General features: G+C 43.9%; 2 non-coding genes across 2 annotated transcripts; one reads left to right on the forward strand and one right to left on the reverse strand.

The window, feature by feature from the left end:
- The first annotated feature begins 1,951 nt into the window (after positions 1-1,951).
- LOC133398962 (U5 spliceosomal RNA) lies at positions 1,952-2,065 on the forward strand. The gene has a single exon (XR_009768138.1). It is a non-coding gene; the product is annotated as a U5 spliceosomal RNA (small nuclear RNA).
- Positions 2,066-6,510: 4,445 nt separating this feature from the next.
- Positions 6,511-6,701, reverse strand: LOC133398960 (U2 spliceosomal RNA). Its single transcript, XR_009768137.1, has one exon. It is a non-coding gene; the product is annotated as a U2 spliceosomal RNA (small nuclear RNA).
- Between the last annotated feature and the right edge of the window lie 161 nt (positions 6,702-6,862).

The raw sequence follows: 6,862 nt of genomic DNA on the forward strand, positions 1-6,862 counted from the left end.
CCGACGTACAGGCAAGAAATTAAATGTGCGAAGCCTACAGTGAAAACAGTCTAAAAGTGGACCAATGAAGCCAAGATGGAACTTCAAAGCTGTTAAGACTGCACAGACTGGAGTGTCTTTGAAAATTCAGCTGGCAGCCTGGATGAATATACGGACGCTGTCACATCCTATATCAGTTTCTGGCAATTTTTGACTTGATTTTTTTATATGCAAATAGTGCAGGATGGCGAGACAACGACAGTGAGTGCACGAGTAATACATAATTGGCCCCACAGAAATGTGACAACGAACTCAAGTTTTTGAAAATTGCCAGCATGTTGTAATGGAATTGTAGGTCAGGTGTTTAAGAAGTTGATCGCAAGAGGGAAGAAGCTGTTGGAATGTCTACTAGTTCTAGTTTGCATTGATCGGTAGCGCCTACCTGAGGGAAGGAGCTGGAAGAGCTGGTGACCCGGGTGCGGAGGGTCCGAGAGGATTCCGAAGTACAGCAGACTTCCTGTGGGAACAGTTTCATCCATGCGTAGTACTGCCGCTGCCCCAATTCTCAACCTTTGACCAGCAAATGTATTCTTCCCTTGATATATGGTATTTCAAAGTCCAACATCAGAACATCAGGAGAAGCTTGGACAAATACCTTTAAGCCTCTAGGGTACGGCTTACATGGAACAAATTGCCTGATGGGACAGTGACCTGTCAACGGGATCATTTGCTCATCGATGCAGACTTTTCCTGGTTTCGGGAGGCTAAGGCAGCCTTGCCTTACTCTGTCAAGAAGAGGCCTGACTCTCCAAAGAATGTCTTTCCTCTGTTACATCCAGGTCATTGACAATCTTCAGTGAGTTTCTCAACTTGAAGAACCTGTTCCTTGTCATTTTTTGGCTTATTATTACTTATCTTATTACTTACTATGACTTAACTTAAGTATCCATCTATCGAGGTCTTGGGCCACAGAGGACGACGGTTTTTCTGTTCATGTGTGTCTGTCAGATTATCTGATGAGTCTCCTGCCTCTTCTTCTGAGCTTTCGCTCTTCTCCAGCATAAGCAAGCTCATTGTTTGCATTTTCTTCATCTGACAATTCCAGAACTGAATTTTCTTCCATTCCATGGTACAAAATTTGCCTCGCTTCTGCCTCGTACAATTGTGTCACAATTAAAGAGGTTCAAATAAATAGTTCTAACCTTATCTATCTATCTATCTATCTATCTATCTATCTATCTATCTATCTATCTATCTATCTATCTATCTATCTATCTATCTATCTATCTATCTATCTATCTATCTATCTATCTATCTATCTATCTATCTATCTATCTATCTATTATTTTATTCAGAGAATACATTCATCATGTTTATAACCCCACAAAGAACTGTTTTGGGGAGGAAAATGGAATGTAAACAAAGAACTTGAAAGCTATTTAGCTATGAGCTAACACAATCAAATCATCCTCATGTCCATGACAGTAGGGCTCTAATTTTTACGAACAAAAAGTTCAACAGAACTCTGACTCCAAATTATGACTCATAACATGTTCATAAGCAATAATATATGATTGCCTTTGGTGAAAAAAAACATTATCTTTGTCATATTTCACTTTCCATTTCTCTTTTCCTGGCATTTGTGTTTTGCTGCATTCTCCATTTTGTTTCAGGAAGAAAGCACAGCCGCTTCGAAGCCACCCAAACACATGAGATCATTGGAAAGGCCAGGATGTCCTCGACTGCGCTGTGCGTCAAAACAGTTGACAATCTAGATAAAGAACAGGAAAACTAAGCGTCGATACAGGTTTAAATTGTCTTTTTGCGTTAAAACCTTTGGAGTCTGTCAAATGTAGATGAAGAACTTTTATTTGGATTCAAAAGAAATAGTGGCACTTTTGAATTGAAGACCATTTGTCAAAATGGCATGGTGGACAATGACATAGTCCGCTTCGCTCTGACCAAAGAAAGTTCACTCTTGTTTTTTGTCAGATTGTATGAATCTTTTGCCTTTTATGAAAGATCTCAATGGGGAGGAACAACAAGAGTCTATCTCAATTTTTTGATGCTCTGCAGAAGTGGAGCTGACTTTTCACTGTAAAAAAATTAAATGCTTTAATGGTGTTGTTATATGCATATGGTGTTTATAATAATAGTTTAAGGTAATCTCCTCCTTGAGGTGTCATTTTTCTTGTGGTGGTGGGTTTGTGTGTCCCAATGATCCTAGGAGCTAAGTTGTCTGGGGCTTTATACCCCTAGCAGGGTCACCCATGGCAAACAGGTCCGAGCTGAGGGACCAGACAAAGCACGGCTCAAAGACCCCTTATGATGATGACAAAAAATTGACTCAGGTTTCCCTTGCCATCCATCCATTTTCTGTACAGCTTATCCTCACAAGGGTCGCGGGCATGCTGGAGCCCATCCCAACTCAAATGATTCTCGAGCATTTTTGACAAAAGTTAAAACACCAATTTCCTCTACTCTAGGGGGCATTCAAGGATTGGCCACTGACATAAGTTTAGGTCAAATCAACATTACACACCGACGATGTGTTTTTTCACCGACAAGATTGAAAAACATTATTGGCCGTCAGATAGTTACAGTACGGAGCAACAAGACACGTGACAAGGCTAAAAATAAACTACCTTTTGGATTCATACTTGACAAAGACGCGGAGTTAAATGTCTTGTGCGGAGCCGATCGATGACGTCATTGATCGGATCGGCGACTTATGACATGAAAGCCGGTCAGCATAAAATGCTAATTATCGGCCGATAACGATAACACCGATCAGATCGGCATAAAATCTACTTTGAAACAAAATAATTTATTATTTTCAATTTGTATGAAAGTGGGTCGCGACTTTGCAACATTAGCCACATGTAAACTGAATGTACTACTGAACTGAATGTACTGTTAGCCACGAGTGATTCGTTCGTTGAACTAGTCCTGTCCTGCCACGAGTGACTCAGGCGGAATTTCACTGCGAACCCGTGCGATGAGTGATTCGTTGGCGCAAGGAACGACATATTATGCAGTGAACGTACATCCATCCATCCATCCATTTTCTGAGCCGCTTCTCCTCACTCGGGTCGCAGGCGTGCTGGAGCCTATCCCAGCTATCATCGGACAGGAGGCGGGGTACACCCTGAACTGGTCGCCAGCCAATCGCAGGGCACATACAAACAAACAACCATTCACACTCACATTCACACCTACGGCAATTTAGAGTCTCCAATTAATGCATGTTTTTGGGATGTGGGAGGAAACCGGGGTGCTACGCAGGCATGGGGAGAACATGCAAACTGTACACAGACGGGGCCGGGGATTGAACTGATTGAACTCAGAACTGTGAGGCTGACGCTCTAACCAGTCGGCCGCCGTGCCGCTGAACTTACTCATGAGTGATTGTAACCGTTCTTCCTTTCGGGACAGCTTTCACGAGCATCCGTTTCTCCAAGCTAACGGCTAATGTTGGGTCAGTAAGGCACATGAAAACAAGCACACATATTTAAAATAAATGTAAATTCATAATAATGTACACATGCATACAGACATATCCTCCGGTGTCCCTAATGCAATTATTAAAGCCTTTTAATTAATAACAACACAACTCTAATGAAGCTTATATAGCACTTCTCAAACTACTCAAAGACAATTTACAGTAATCAGATGAATACATTAAATGCAAAATCAGGAATGAAACAGATGAAGTATCCAAAATAGAAATTTGACTTTTTACAACAAGAAAAAGCTATGCTTTCACAGAGTGTAAAAAAAATTGAGACAGACTCTTATTGATCCTCCTAACAGAAATAGTTCGTAAATGAAAAAACACAAAAACAAAGACAATACTAGAGAGCGCGTTACCGTGAAGAGGTTTGTGTACCAACAAAATCATTTCGGACATTCAACAACAACAAGCCGTGGTTCACTGCTAAACTTAAGCAGCTTCGCCAAGCTAAGGAAGATGCATATCAGAGCGGGGACAGGGCCCTGTATAATCGAGCTAGAAACCAGCTTACTAAAGAAATTAACATTGCAAAGAGGATCTATGCAGCAAAGTTGGAAAAACAGTTTAGCGCGAACGACTCGAAATCAGTCTGGCATGCATTCCAATCGCTGACTAATTACAAGCGACGATCCCCCCAAGCTGAGAACAATAGCACACTAGCCAACGACTTGAATACCTTCTATTGCAGATTTGAAAAGGACAGTTTCACTCCACACACCCACCCGGCCGCACCCGCGACCACAACCACACCTCTGACTTCTGCGTTAACCATCCATGAACAGGATGTGAGACGCATCTTCAAACAACAGAAGATTAACAAAGCAACAGGACCGGACCATGTGTCCCCATCCTGCCTCAAAGTCTGCGCGGACCAGCTCGCTCCAGTCTTCACTCAGATCTTTAACAGATCTTTGGAAATGTGCGAAGTTCCATCCTGCTTCAAACGCTCCACCATCATTCCAGTCCCCAAGAAACCTGCAATCTCTAGTCTGAACGACTACAGGCCTGTCGCTTTGACATCTGTGGTCATGAAGTCCTTTGAACGTCTCGTGCTGGACCACCTCAAGAGTGTCACAGGTCCCCTGCTGGACCCCCTGCAGTTTGCCTACCAAGCGAACAGGTCTGCGGATGATGCAGTCAACATGGGACTGCACTTCATCCTAGAACACCTCGACAGTGCAGGGACCTACGCGAGGATCCTGTTCGTGGACTTCAGCTCAGCGTTCAACACCATCATCCCTGAACTCCTTTCAACCAAGCTTCTCCAGCTCAGCGTCCCACCTGCCATCTGCCAGTGGATTTACAGCTTTCTGACGGGCAGGACACAGCAGGTCAGGCTGGGGGAGGCCACCTCATCCACACGCAGCATCAGCACTGGGGCGCCCCAAGGTTGTGTCCTCTCTCCGCTGCTCTTCTCTCTCTACACGAACGACTGCACCTCAGCGAACCCGACTGTCAAGCTCCTGAAGTTTGCAGATGACACCACTGTCATCGGCCTCATCAAGGACGGTGACGAGTCTGCATATCGACAGGAAGCGGAGCGGCTGGAGCTGTGGTGCGGGCGACACAACCTGGAGCTGAACACGCTCAAGACGGTAGAGATGATCGTGGACTTCAGGAGGCATCCTTCGTCACAGCTGCCCCTCACGTTGTCCAGCTGCCTTGTGTCAACCGTCGAGACCTTCAAGTTCCTGGGAATTACAATCTCTCAGGACCTGAAGTGGGCGAACAACATCAACTCCGCCCTCAAAAAGGCCCAGCAGAGGATGGACTTCCTGCGGCTTCTGAGAAAGCACGGCCTGCCACCGGAGCTGCTGAGACAGTTCTACACAGCGGTCATCGAATCGGTCCTGTGTTCTTCCATCACAGTCTGGTTTGGTGCTGCTACAAAAAAGGACAAACTCCGACTGCAACGGACAATCAAAACTGCTGAAAGGATTGTTGGTACCCCCCTACTTACCATTGAGGACTTGCACGCTGCCAGAACTAAGACAAGGGCGTGCAAAATCCTCTCGGACCGTCTGCACCCCGGTCACCAGCTCTTCCAGCTCCTTCCCTCAGGTAGGCGCTACCGATCAACGCAAACTAGAACTAGTAGACATTCCAACAGCTTCTTCCCTCTTGCGATCAACTTCTTAAACACCTAACCTATAATTCCATTACAACAAGCTGGCAATTTTTTGACTTGAGCTCGTTGTCACATTTCTGTGGGGCCAATTATGTATTATGTATTACTTGTGCACTCACTGTAGTTGTCTCGCCATGCTGCACTATTTGCATATACTGGCCACTCATGCCAGAGTAGCATCTGCTCCATTTGCACACTGATTGAGGAGTATCTGTAACATTTGCACAACCGACATTGTCCCAGATGATCGCACTACTCGTCACTTTAAACCGCATACACTCCTTGAAGTCTCAGCGCCCTTTGCACAATGGTCATTGCACCGGACTATTGCAATATTAGTCGTTCGAACTGCTCTAAGTGCTAGAGGACTCTGCATCTTTTTGCACAATTGTTTTTTGTCAATGTCTTTATGTCCCCAAAGTGTTCTGTAAATTGACTGTTTGTTGTACTAGAGCGGCTCCAACTACCGGAGACAAATTCCTTGTGTGTTTTGGACATACTTGGCAAATAAAGATGATTCTGATTCTGATTCTGATGACAAAAGATTTATACAAGCTGACAAAAAACAAGAGTGAACTGCTTTGGTCACAGCGAAGCGGACTATGTCACTGTCCGCCATGCCATTTGAACAGACGGTCTTCAATTCAAACATTGGACTATTTTTTTTTTAACACAAATAATAAAACCAAATACATTTGACATACTCCAATATTCTCATCATGTCACGCAAAAAGACAATGTAAACGTGTATAGATGCTCTGTGTTGCCGTTTTTTTTAATCAAGATTGTCAACTGTTTTAACGCACTGCATTGTGGGAACGTGACACATTTCATATCATCTGATTGATTGGTGTGTTCGGTTGAGTTGATGATTATTTGGACAATTTTGTGGGGGTGCACCGTTCCTGGAGGTACTGCAATACCAAGTCGATGCGTGAGTTGGACAAAGTAAGCCCTTATTCCAACTCCCAGTCCCAAAAATCAAATTAATATATGGTCCCCGGATAGGGGACGTATCAGATATTAAACTGATAAGAACAAATACTATACATGATCTTAGCCAAAAGGCCGAGAAGCGATGCCAGCATAATGCCAGAAAAGATGACCTCATTCTCCAGCCTACAAGCCAAAGTTATGGGGGGACATATTGACATGATCATCAAAGATGAGTCACATATGGACACGCCAAACAACAATTATGAAAAGAATGTCGACTGTGTTGTTTTTCAACATTTTATATC

This window comes from Phycodurus eques, unplaced genomic scaffold (assembly GCF_024500275.1).
Source record: "Phycodurus eques isolate BA_2022a unplaced genomic scaffold, UOR_Pequ_1.1 contig_694, whole genome shotgun sequence".
NCBI lineage: Eukaryota > Metazoa > Chordata > Actinopteri > Syngnathiformes > Syngnathidae > Phycodurus > Phycodurus eques.